We start from the raw sequence: 14,304 nt of genomic DNA on the forward strand, positions 1-14,304 counted from the left end.
GAGTTTACTTGCTCCAGTTCCATTTTGGAGCTCGTATCGAATTTCGGAAATCTCAGATATTACTGATTTTATATCTAAGAACAGCTTCCTATTGCACTAATAAAATCTTTTACTAGTAGAATTTCTCATCAGTGAATTCGCACAAACGTAACAAATATTTCTCTGTTAATTTATCTTCGTTTATTTCTATATTATTTATATATTTCTCGATTTTTCTTGTTTCACGAGTAAGAGTAATTTTAACAAACAAACGAAGGAATACCATTATTATCACCATTGTCCTTATCAAATCCTTTATTACACGATGTCATATCCGCCTGCTTATGTCGGATTCTCACTTACTCGTCTGACCAAGCGCGGACCTATACCACGTTCCTCGTACATTATCCTTTAATTCCGCTATAATCCGTCCCATTCTCACACAATTGAAACTTCATTAGCGCAGTTAATACAACAGCGCAATAACACCTACAGCACTCCAAACTATTGTCCATATTTCGCAATAACAATAATGTACAATATTTATCTTATAATAAAAATGAAAAAATTATTACAAAGGTAGTATATTATTCGAATTATATTTACTAACCACATAACTTAATACCAACCTTGTGCTACTCTCTCGACCACGCTACAATCTTCTCCGAAATTCCAAACCCACCGAAGGAACCCAACAAACGCATACCTCATAACGCAACAAGAGATGACGCACGAGAAACTTGGACGATATTGTTAAGGACTGCCTGAGAGAAAATTACGTTTTCCAGCCAGCTGGAATACCACGGATTAACGAACCGAGGAATCGCAATTTGTGGGTCGACGTTAAGCCTCGCGAACGCACTCGTGACTTAGACACCCACTCTTTATCGTCGGTGCACGGGTTTGATCCTCTTACAGCGCTCGCGCCACCGACGATCCCTCGTTTTGAAAACTGGGATACGAGTGGATCAGGGAATTAATCGTCGAAACAAGACGACCGTGTCTCGCCGACTCGCTTCTGGCCTCTGATGTCGACTGAGAAAAGTTCAGGTCGTTTCACAGGGATTTCCTTCTCATCGTCCCCTTTGCGTCTGTCTTTGACAGCAATGTCATTCTCGTTGGGGGCTGGAGGCTTCTCGAATTTAATATCCCCATGGAATGTTTCTAAACTGTAGGGTACCATATCTGGAACATTTTTAGTACCCAGGTTTTAGAATTTTAGTGTATAAATACAGAGCAGTTATAGAAGGCCTGTTACAATTTTTTGACAGGTCCTAAATGCTGAGCAACTGTCTGGTATTTCCTATGGTTATCGTGTATTATTGCTGAACTTAGCTATTGGTTAGGGTCACTGGACAGGAGCAGTCATCTAAGAGCCTAATTTAGGGAAATTAGGCTGCGGCACTTAGGACTTGGTTAACAAAGAGCAGCAGACGTCGAGGCTAGGCCTAGTGCAGACCTAGTGCCTTCGAGTGTCCCTGATCTTCCCTGTCGAAAAGCGGAGGCGCAACTGTGACACAGCCTAAATCCACAAGGCTAACAATCATACAGGGATCTCAGACTTTACTTCTGTGACACATTATGACACACTCCAAGATAGCTAGTCAGTGATCTTAGACTTTTGACACACCCCAAAGAGTGAATTCCTCGAACTTTGCCATTACATGATAACTACCCCTAGGATTCCTGACCCTACAGCGTTAAGAACCCATTCCAACAGCCATAATGCTATTATAAATATCCCGATCCACCGAAATAAAACAGTATTAGTCTCAATATGAAGAGACTTACGAAAACACGTTTCATTTGTACCTTACATGCACACTGTGCACAATTGTGTTCACCTCTAGGAATAAGTCACTGGCACGTGGATGACCATCTAAGGGCCTCATTCTGAAGGAGGAGCATCCTCCACTACCGACCTTAACGTGCAGGAAGGTCCATTTCCTTTCGGAGGTCCCCGATTCGCAGGCTAAAGGCAGTGAACTGTCAATCGCTGTCAATCGTCAAAAAACAAGACACAGTTCCGAGTTTTAGAGCATTAGAGTTAGGTTAGGGTAAGTTAGAGCTCGAGATCATCAGACTTGGATCAGAGTAAGTCAGAGTTCGAGAGAATCAGAGTTAAATCAGAGTAAATCAGAGTTCGAGAGCGTCAGAGTTAGATCAGGGTAAGTCAGAGCTCGAAAGCTCGAGGGCAAGAGTTATAACCAATGAAAATTCACCCTTTATTTCTGAACGAATCGGTGGAATTTCTGCAGGAATATTTTTTGAGAATCGAGAAATATTGCGAATCGGAATTCGTTAAATTCACTATTGCTGGGTTTACGACCGGATTTCGCGTAAAACGTGGTTAAGCTGACGACGACGAGAATGAATGACGACAATAAGCCATTATAGCACGGGATTTTTAACTGCTCGCAGACTCAATAGCGCTTGCTACGTTATGAACGAGCAGCGATAAATATTGATCAAATTTTAATTGCGAGATAAGGAGGGAAAGCGCTTTTCCAAATATTTTCCATCGATTTAAGCGAATTTTACGATTTGTGAAATGCAGTATGGAAAGGTTTGAAATAAAATGTAATAGAATGTAAAAGATCGATTCAAATTTGCACGCTCAATTGAGCATCTTTCACAAATTTATTAACCTGGAATTATCTGTTACGAAATATTGTTGATAATAAATCTGTGATTATTATCGCTCGATTACACAGCTGTTATTATTATACTTGAATAATGTTGTAGTTAGGGAGAAGCAAGAAAATTTTTAATTTTTAATTAATTTAAATGGAAGATATGATAATGAAGATAATAGGTGGAGGATAATAAGATGATGAAGAAAAAGAATGATAATTTGTAAGAATAAATTATTTATCGGATATCGATTAATTAAAATTTATGGTATTTATAGAGGGGATGATTTTAATTATTATAGTTTGGAGTCTTCAGTATCCCTAAGGTAATTATAAGTAGCGATTGCTCTGTCATAAATTCATAGTATATTACACGAACTGACAAGCCCCTTGTGAATCATGTGTATTACAACACTCTGATATTATAAGTCTGTAAATCACTATAGTATTGGGAATTTGTCAGAGGCACGTGGTAGCCACAGAAGACCCTTGGTTTCTGGAAAAGGGACTATGAAATGAAGGAACAAAAGGGCTAATTTGTCACATACATTATCGAAATTCGGAAATTTGAATTCTAAAAATTGGAAAATTGGAAAATTTGAGGATTTAGGAACTTAAAAATTCGAATAATCGCAAATTTGAAGATTTAGAAATATAAAAATTCGAATATTCGCAAATTTTTTAATTTAGAAACTTAAGAATTCGAATATTCGCAAATTTGAAGATTTAGAAACATACAAATTCGAATATTCACAAATTAAAAAATATAAAAACATAAAAATTCGAATATTCGCAAATGTTTTAATTTAGAAACTTAAGAATTCTAATATTCGCAAATGTTTTAATTTAGAAACTTAAGAATTCTAATATTCGCAAATTTGAAGATTTAGAAACATACAAATTCGAATATTCACAAATTAAAAAATATAAAAACATAAAAATTCGAATATTCGCAAATGTTTTAATTTAGAAACTTAAGAATTCTAATATTCGCAAATTTGAAAATTTAGAAACATAAAAATTCGAATATTCACAAATTGAAAAATATAAAAACATAAAAATTCGAATATTCGTAAATGTTTTAATTTAGAAACTTAAGAATTCGAATATTCGCAAATTCGAAGATATACAAACTTAAAAATTAAAAAATTCTCAAATTTAAAGATTAAAAAATTAAAAATTTCGAATATTCGCAAATCTGAAGACTGAGAAACATAAAAATTCGAATATTCGCAAATTTAAGGATTTAGAAATTAAAAAATTCGAAAATTCCCAACTTTGAAGATTTGGAAATTACGAAATTTTTATTCTGAAAATCCCAAATAAAAACTTCGAAGTTCGTTAAAAAGCATGGAATCTAATTGAAAAGAAATTTATATTCTATACATAAACTTCGCGTTCTCGACGATTTTCATCTCGTTAAAATAAAAACGTGCCTTTAATAGCGCATTATCGGGTTCCATGATCGATCTGGTACCGCGACTTCCGGTCGAAAGAAATCATAGGCGTCGCGTCTCGTTTCGGATGATATCCATAATGAACTTGTTACGCAATCTCTCCACTGACAGGCCTCCATTAATCGTCGAACCCTGGCCGTGGCCGCAGATTTCAGGAGCAGACACTAGACTAACCTTTCCTCGCGGTGATTCATGAACCCTTGAATGAAAATTGGAATTCGTAGTCTCCTCGATTTTGCCATCCTTGCATCTTCCTTCCCCAATGTCTTCTTCCTTTACAACCCACGTAATTACACATTTCTTCTCGATGAAAAGATTCTTCTACCATCATCCCTAACATGCATATTAATTTCCTTATTAATTATTGCTATATTTCGGAATTTTTGTCTTCACATTTGCCAATATTAAATGGCAATATATTGAATGAAAAATGAGAATTATTTGTATATTTTATTTGCTTTGTCAATTTAATTTTCAATCCTTCTGCTCATTTTCAGTGCTTCATTTAAATTCATACAAATATATAATAATATAAATTATAATTCCCTCAAATTGAAAAGGAGAAATGAAATGCACGAGATACATGATATAAAAATAGAAAATTATAAGGTTGAAATTTGAAATAGCGTTTTTAGTTTCAAAATCGTGGACCACTTGAAACTATCTCGAAGTATCGATTATTTTCAATACGTTGCCCCTTGACAATGATTATGTCAATGTCCAGGTCATTCCACGTTCAAATCAGTTTTGAGTTTTGAGTTCGATGCCATCTCGTATTGACAGGACGAGAACTATGACATACAGGAGTTCGTGGTTTTGATGGATCATTCGATATCGACGACTGAAATGAAATGAATTTTTTCCCTCGATAATGAACGAAATTTCAAGTAATTGCAATCACTAAAATTTGAAAAGAAATTTTACAAGCATTCCTTTTTATATTCTTTAATTTTATATATATATATTTATTATTGGAAATTTAATTTTATATTATGGGGTAATTTAATTTTCTTTCGTGATTACTAATTTCGTGATTATAATTCCAAATATTTTGGAATTATTAATTCGTCCATTTTGCGGTTTATTTATTTACTATTGCTGCAATGGCCGCGTAATTTGAACGTGTAACAGATGGTCTCGCCAATTGTTACCTAATGAATTAACTGTACTTCTCATTAACGTAAATTCATTATATATATAGTTCCTGCTGCATGAGTAACTTAGTATGTACAACAAATGTATGTACTTGTGTTAATATATATTTCATTATTGCGAATATAATTTTCTATTTAATATGTCTAATATTAATAATATGTTTCTAAAAGGCATATTTCTGGTAGATTTATGGCAGTTTACCTTACTTTAAATACCTCCATTTTGACTGGTTCTCAAAGATCATATTATTCGAAACTTCTGAGAATTTCCTTGACTTTAAGGGCCCATTATTCACGATGGGTTATATTCTGACGTTTGAGCAACAAATTATGTTAGCATCTGTGGTTGACTCACGCCCCTCAGCCTTGGCTAACTTAGCATGTATTGCACAGACTATGCGATTCCTCGAATGAATAAATTCGAGGATGACATTCGATTAATAATACAATGTCACATCGATAAATTCTCTCGTGTGTCGGGGCAAAAAATAATAAAATTTGATATCACGAAACATACGTGAAGAAATTATTAATGAAGAAATTATTAATACGTACGATTATTCGCAAATTCGCGAGAGAATGGCAATTAGAATATTTCCAATTTTAAATAGACAAATATTTTTACCCATTTTGTGGCTGAAAGTAATAAAATTTATTTTGAAATAAACGTTAAAACACGAATTTAAAAATTATTAAAATAAATAATTATTAGCAAATTCACGAGAAAATGGCAATTAGAATATTTCCAACTTTAAATAGATAAATATTTATACCAATTTTGTAGCTGAAAGCAATAAAATTTGATATTTCGAAATAAAAGTTAAAACACGAATGCTGCATGAATTTAAAAATTATTAAAATAAATAATTATTAGCAAATTCACCAGAAAATGGCAATTAGAATATCTCCAATTTTAAATAGACAAATATTTTTACCCATTTTGTGGCTGAAAGTAATAAAATTTGATATTTTGAAATAAACGTTAACACACGAATGCTGCATGAATTTAAAAATTGTTAAAATAAATAATTATTAACAAATTCCCGAGAAAATGGTATCCAGAATATTTCCAATTTTAAATAGACAAATATTTTTGACTCCTTAGTTAAAGGTAACAAAATTCGATGTGTCAAAAATAAACGATAAAACACGGATGCTGCACGAATTCGAAAAGGTAAAATTCGCAATGACAAGGCAATTAGAAAATTTACATTGACACGATAATTAACGACTTGGCCGAAACGTTGGAACGAGGGCCACCCGTCGCCTTGATATCCTGTTTCGTGATACACGAGTCCCGGTTCCAGCGAAAATTATCAACATAATCGCCCTCGAGTTTCACCACGCAGCTGCTCGAGTTTCAGTAACGCGTGCTCGTTCGTTATTGCACGAACAACATAGCCAGCGAAGATTAACGTCACCCTTGAATGACTCCCCCCACCCGTTCCTTTCTCAGCCGGCCAACGTAGCCTTGTAATTGACACTGCCTCGAGACAAACCGAACTACCCCCACTCCGACGTCTTATTATAAACTTCCAGCGGCTCGCTCTGCATACATGGCCAGGGAATTGGTCTTCGCTCGGAACATCTGCTCGTATCTCCGCTATACAAGCAGGTATTACAACGAATTTTTGTATACAGCTTCATTTTCTACTGAACTTTTAATCGACAAGTGGAATTTTCGAAAAAGTTTCGAGATTGAATTTTTTTATGTACAATAAGACATACAAGGAGGAAAAATAGCGTAAGCTTTTGGAAATAACGAAGTTTGACTATGTCCTAGTAAAAGTTTGTTACTGTTTTCATAAGTTTATTTATTTACTGTTATTATTAATGCACGATTAATATACATTTGTATATTTTATTATATTATTGCATATTGTTATTTTGGAATGTTTTTACAACTAGATTAATTTTATTAATGAATATTCGTTTATTGTTTACGGTATATTATGATACTTTCCTTGTTCTTGCTTATGTATTTTTTGGAACAGGTTTTCAGAAATGTGATTTACAGAAAAAATGTTAGCAATGTCGTTGACAAATGTGCATCGGTTCATTAATATCGATCGAATCAGTTAACGATTCACGAGGTTTTGCCACTTGCTTAAAAAAATGTACAATGTGGGTTAATGGCGAGTGGAATATAGCAGGAAAATATCACGAGGTAAATATGCGAATACATTTGCGTTCGCCACGCTGTTCTCCCACTTCGTCGTTCCTTTTTTCTACTCTATTTATCTATCACAATGACATCGGTCTTTTCGCTATCCTCTCTTGCGAATTGTAATCTATCAGCATGACGTTATCTTCTTTTTCTACATCTGGCGGTGTTATTTATCATTATGACGTCGTATATATAATTATACCCTCTCTCTTTAATATTTACCCCATTTTTTCCCAACCACAAATTGCATCCTTTTTATCCTCGTCATATCCATTTTATTTCATGTCGATATTCTTATCACGAGTCGATGGTATCAAAAAATAACCAGTTGTTTCAACTGCGAAATTTTTTATGTCCAACTGCGGTGAAATTTCCGTGAAAAACTCTTATTTTCTATGCTTTTCACAGGTATCCGACAGTAAAAAACGCGGGATTATTCGTTCTGTCAAAGAGATTCGTAAATTTTTTACTCGCCACGCGGGAGCGGAATATTCTAGGCTCTGTACATTTTTCATATTCGCGCGAGGATGCTGGAATGACGGGAATAACACGTTCGAGCATTGGTCATTAAAAATATTCGACGAGTTTCAGACCTTCTTCACATAAGTACCCGAGCTTTTCCTTTTTCTCGTGCTAAATTGAAAATGTCAAATTGGAGAACTTCGAGGAAATTTTAAGAAAATGAAGTAAAGGATAAATATGGTTTTCTGTAATGTAGCATAAGGTGCAGTTATGCTCCAAATATCACGAAAATGATTCTTCGTGTCAACCGCACAGTGCATAAATTTATGCTTCAACGTAACGTGACATATTTAGTCTTTTATTTAATTCATTTTGTCCTATTCGTGAAAATATTTGACCAGCTTGTGTCCCGAATTTTTGACAAATTAAATTGTTTCGCTGGTCGAATATTTGGCGAAATTGTTATAATTGATGAAAGCTGAGAGAATTTTCATTTTTTGAGATAGAAAATTTGTAAGAAAAAGAGGGGAAGAGAATGCTTAAGGGAGCTCATTTTTCATATTGTATTACGAAACACGTAATAAAGGCGGGTAAGTATGGCATGTTTACGTTTCGAATTTCATGGTGCAACGCTACAATCTCGCGAATCGTTTTCATTTCGCGATTCCTAAATCAAGGAAGCAGAAATACTGCATTATCTTTCGGGACACGGTCTGTAATGACCTCATTATGCAAATTCCTGCCTGAGTTCTTACTTCGGATCTATTATTCCATTTCACTTTGCTCGCTTCATCAGATACTGCTTCATTGCAATTGCCTGACTAGGCACTGTCTTTATTTATTTGTCTGGCAAGCTCGAATATTGTTTTACACCTTGACCTTGATCGAAAAATATTTCGATCTTCCATTTAGTTATTCGACAACGAAATAATTTAAAAGGTCCACTTCCACGAAGCTCGAAAAATATTTTGTTAAATCGGAAATGGTATCGGAAAACATTGAAATTGTAAATGCAAGATTACACGTACGAGCATCGAAAAACAAATTTATAATAAAAATCAGGAAATATTTAGGAGACACGTGCTCCTCCATGATGAAACATTTTCACGATATTTTTGTTAAAATGGTAGCCAATGTTGTTCATATATCGAGTACAAAATTAAATAGAATATAATATAAAAATACAAAACCATAGTTATATTTTTTATCTTTGTTTAATATTATACTTTTACTCATTTAATTTTCCAAATTCTATAACACGTTGATATAAATGTATAGTATTTATGAGACTCGTCAATCGGTTAATAATTCACAACACGCCTAAACCGCAAAGACTGCAGTCACGCGTCCCCATTTTGCGCTCACTAGCACAGAACATGGCGGCCAGCAGTGCTGCCACCTCTCGCCGCGCCACCCGTAACTAGCCCGCCGTACCAACATCACCGCAACGACTCGCTACCTTCGAAATAACCTTTAACTCTCGAATCACTCGAAATATCGAGAAATAAAGGCGACACAACGCTTTGTACCTAGAAAACGAAGGATATACGTAAATGGACCCGGACTTGGAGGACCATTGGTCCGTTACTTTGCAACCGCAGGTTAATAATCCACCTGTCACTCGATCGTTTCGATCAGTTAGAGAGATTAAACAACCGGCGTGAATGAAGCGTGCAAAAATAGCCGACGGCGGGATAAATATATCGGTGAACTATTGCGTCAATCCGGTGTCCTTGTTATCAACGGCGTTACACGCGAGTAATTGCGTTCTCGATGGCCCCAACGATTACGCCCCCACCAATCGATGAACCGCCGATCTGTGACATCGTTGCAGCGCTCAATCTCCGTGAAACGTGTCCGAGCATTATTTTTCAAACGCTCCTCCGTATTCACGTCCACACGTAGACTAGATTTACCTTATCTGGGATTATTGGCAAAATTTTATTTAGATTTCTGTTATTTTTTTTACTGGTACCGATAGTACCATTACATCGTTGGATTCGTGACTTATCGGTAATGTATGAAATAAACAATAATAGGTAATACAAAATTTTTTACGTTTTAGTTTACAATTAGTCTAAGTCTAATGTCAAATTTAATATCGAATCGAAATACAGGTAGATGAGGTACCTATGGTATGACGAGTAATACGTGACACTAAAATTTAAGGTTATGTCGTCGTTAATAATTTCTAAAAATTAATTTGTCGTGGAAGAGTAAGAATGTAAGATAAATTTTGGATTGTAATAGGTTAATAGTTGTACTCTGTAGAAATAAAGAACCGAAGAAACCTAATATTTATTATTTTATTAATTACGAAAGTATATAAATTATTGATGACTCTAATGATTCAAAAATGATTCTAAGCTCATTGTCACGAATTCCTCGACAAAATGAAATCAATGCGCATGACCACGATGCCATATCTTACATTGTTCTTCGAGATTGCAAAGATGGAATCGAAAGTTTGCAGATTCGAGAAACGAAATCGTTCAAGATTTTAGGAGCTATAGAAGCAGAGACGGTGGCCGTCCTTTGGTCACCCAAGTTCTGCTAACGTTTCCGTTTTCCGAGCCCACGACCTCGTGAAAGTTCAACAGCTAGCTTCCACCTCTAGGCACTATTGAGAGTTTAGCCGGCCAAGAAACCGTCTGAGCAATTTCATACGGTCGTTATGCGGGTTTTACCATCAAATCGAGCCACGAGAAATTGCTGGATCCGTTACCTCGTCTAAATAGTGCCCCTTGATGTCTTTTGACTGGAGTTTGCATTAGTTACCATCGACAACTGGTACGTGTAACTTGTCAAACAAAAACCGCAACCTTACGACGACTTTGCACTTAACTCACTAGCGCCACCACGGCCCGTATGTACTATAAACTATCCGACAAGGATATACATTCTTTCGTATCTACTTGAACCTGTATATAATTATACACTCTTCTCTGACAGCCTACTATCTAATCACCAATTATTCTTCCCATTCCTGACACTGTAAACTATACCACTCGTTAGAAAAATTCGTTCCAAATTCCTGTTGACACGCCATCGAACATTCACGACGACAAAATGCACCTGTCGACCGTAACTCTTTCATAGCACGAAAAATAACGTTCTTTTTCCCACTCCTCGTCGCAATTACGGGGAAGAGGAAGGAAAAATGAAAGAATCAACGAGTTTGAAGGACCAAACACGATGAATGGACACTAGGCCGGACTCATCCGATTCGGAATCATAATGGAGGCTGCGAGAACGATTCGACGTGGAGATTCGAGCAGAGAGAGAGAGAGCTTTTTCAGGCACGAGAATAATGAGCGGCTGAAGTCCGTGTAACGCTGCTCTGTCGATATGTAGGTTAATTAGGCGCCGCCATTGCGAGGCCCGATTCGGTAAACAGAGGCCGTCGCGAACAAAGCCTGATGCCTGTCAAATAGTTTCCAAGTAGCACCTTAATTTCTCTCGCCTCTAATGCTCGCTTTATCGCTCCTCCTATCGATGTTGTCGTCGTTGTTTAGCTCGTTGGCTTCGACCTGCTGTTATCGCAACACCTAGCCGAGCTATTCAGTCGAAAACGTGGAAACGAGTTTGACACGAAGGCTGAATATCGCGTCACGGACAAATATGCCGTTTTCGTGGTGGATAAGGGTAATAGAGTGCACGTTTTCCTTCTCGTTGCAATGATTTAAGTGTGTATGACTGGGTTTGATGGTAATTTAGGTAGAAAGAAGTTTGGTATTGGTATTTTCCATTTCTGTGCTGCAAGTGATCATGGAGACTAATAAATATGGTTTGACAGGAGGTTTGACAGAGTTTTGAAGTGTTTGAGATGGAACAGGAGGGAGATAAATATTTTAGATCGTGGTAGGAGTTTGTCTGTGAAGAACAAAGACAATGAGAATGAGATTGATGATGTAAGTGGTCTGTTTGACAGAGTTTGACAGTGTTTAGGAGATAGAGAAATTGAATTAAGTATTTCAAACTTTTGTAATAATAAAAGAGTTATTTCTATCATTACATATAAAAGTCATTCACATATAAAATGTTTTAGATCGTGGTAGGAGTTTGTCTGTGAAGAACAAAGGCAATGAGAATGAGATTGATGCTGTAAGAGGTCTGTTTGACAGAGTTTGACAGTGTTTAGGACCCAGAGGAATTGAATTAAGTATTTCAGACTTTTGTAATAATAAAAAAGTTACTTTTATCATTACATATAAAATATTTTAGATCGTGGTAGGAGTTTGTCTGTGAAGAACAAAGGCAATGAGAATGAGATTCATGCTGTAAGAGGTCTGTTTGACAGAGTTTGACAGTGTTTAGGACCCAGAGGAGTTGAATTAAGTATTTCAGACTTTTGTAATAATAAAAAAGTTACTTTTATCATTACATATAAAAGTCATTCACAGACTAAAGTGATCAATTCCACTTTCTGAATTGTTTCAAACCCCAGTGCCAAATTACTTGATCGGTGTGCAAGCTTTTATATTTAAAATAATTTTCCACTCGTGGTTCTTTGCAGTTGATCGATTTGACAAGTGAGAGATTCGTATTATACATCTTGTAATATAACATATAAAATAGTTTAATTCTTGTATAATTAAAAATCGAAACTTGCTGCGACAAATTTCCAAAAATTCTCTATGAAATCCATCGAATTGGCAGATCTTCTCTACTGTCGATTAACTTTCTGACAACTTGATAAAAATTCTCTTAATCCTCCTCTCGATGATTCGATTGTCTTCAACAGTTTCAGCTCGAATCGAGATGGTTAATTGTCCACTCGACCACTCTTCGAGGATTTTTCTGTCATTCAAATAATGAATCGCGGTGTAAACACAGTGAAGCCTGGATGGAATTCGTCGAACGAGTGTGTTACAGTGCCGATCTGAAGATTTAATCCGCGAATAAAAATGTGGCCCGATTCCTTCACCGATAACTGCAACGATAACGGACACAGCTGAAGCGCTTCCTTCTCTGTCATAATATTTCTGTCTGCCCCGGTGATTGACAATTCGCGATTCCCATCGCGAAACAGGGAAACGCTTTCAGCCGGAACAATTCGCAGGAATACGATTCGATTCGGCCCGCGAACACGTTTCGACGCCCTTCCTGTGACAGAATTTTTCGTAAAGCGATCCGATCCAATCCGAATCCCTTTATTCTTCGTTCATATTAGAGGATTATCGACAGTGAAATGCCTTTCTGACGAGATCGACAGTTTTATAGATTATTTCGTCTTTTTCTCTTCTTCTTTATTTTATCCTTATTTTGCGATAAAAATATTTTGTCTGGTTTCAAACTAGTCGTCCTCTAAGTGGATTAATTCATCCATAATTCTGTGTCATTACTAGAATAAATGAAGAGTAGCAATAAAATGTAGGATGACAGCAGGATGAAATTAAAATTTTGAAATGGAGTACCTTTTGTTTGTCAAAGTGTCACTTACTAACAAAATATAGCAAAATTTATTTATTTCATGGATTATGTTACTCTACTTATGTGATTTCATGATTTGGTTGAATATTTTCAAATTTTATTGGTTTACAATAAAATTATTTTTATAATTTGAGGAAGGTAAGTTCATTATGTAATTTATTAACAAATTATGACACAATCAGCCTAATTAGGAAACTGATGTATCATACATCCTACACAAGATACCAAATAGTAAACACTGTAGTATACAATTCAACCCCTTTTTAATCAAATTATCACATATAAATAAATATTGCTTTTTTTGAAAAAATGGCATTATTAGTCTTTTTTATTTCCACAGTTCCAATAATCTATCCAAACAAAAATCTGTCACACTTTGTCAATTCTCATACAATATACAGTACACCGAAAAGTATAACAAAGCTCCAATTTTACCAAAAATATTAAAAAAAAAAAAAAATGGCAATTTCAGCTTTCAATTTTTACTCTTTAAACAGACTATCTCCCACACAAAAATCAGTCACACTTTGTCAATATCCCTGCAATATATCCGTATAATTTTCAATACACGCCATACCCGAGGATACACCTGACAAAGCTGAAGTTCCTCAGCTTCCACGAATCCCTGAAATATTCATTAAAAATGAAAACGCAATCTACGGCGCAGGCAGGACATGCGGCTAAGTCGCGGAATCAGTTGTTTCGATGACTCTCGTGAAGAGGGAATGAAAAATTCAGCAGGCATATCTGGGCCCGGCGAGTCGACACCGTTCACGAACCTATGCATAACGCGCGCATTACACGTCGAAGACCGATGAATAACGCGCTGGATAACTCAGCTCTATCGACAGAAGTGTCACGAGCCGTGCAGAATTATTGTTATGTCGCCTGTGCATCGCGAAACCCGGCCAAGATACCGCTTCTCCTTCGTTCACGAGACAACTAAACTTCGATTCCGCAGATCGTTTTCCAACTATTATTGGATGGGAGCGTCATGTTTTGCGGGTCGCGGTTGGGCG

General features: G+C 36.0%; 1 protein-coding gene across 1 annotated transcript in view; it reads left to right on the plus strand.

The window, feature by feature from the left end:
* The window catches only part of LOC108551619 (octopamine receptor beta-1R), a 125,042-nt gene that overhangs the window by 65,581 nt on the left and 45,157 nt on the right, over positions 1-14,304 (plus strand). The gene's annotated exons all lie outside the window — the stretch shown is intronic.

This window comes from Eufriesea mexicana, unplaced genomic scaffold (genome assembly GCF_001483705.2).
Source record: "Eufriesea mexicana isolate 0111107269 unplaced genomic scaffold, ASM148370v2 scaffold4787, whole genome shotgun sequence".
Taxonomy (NCBI): domain Eukaryota; kingdom Metazoa; phylum Arthropoda; class Insecta; order Hymenoptera; family Apidae; genus Eufriesea; species Eufriesea mexicana.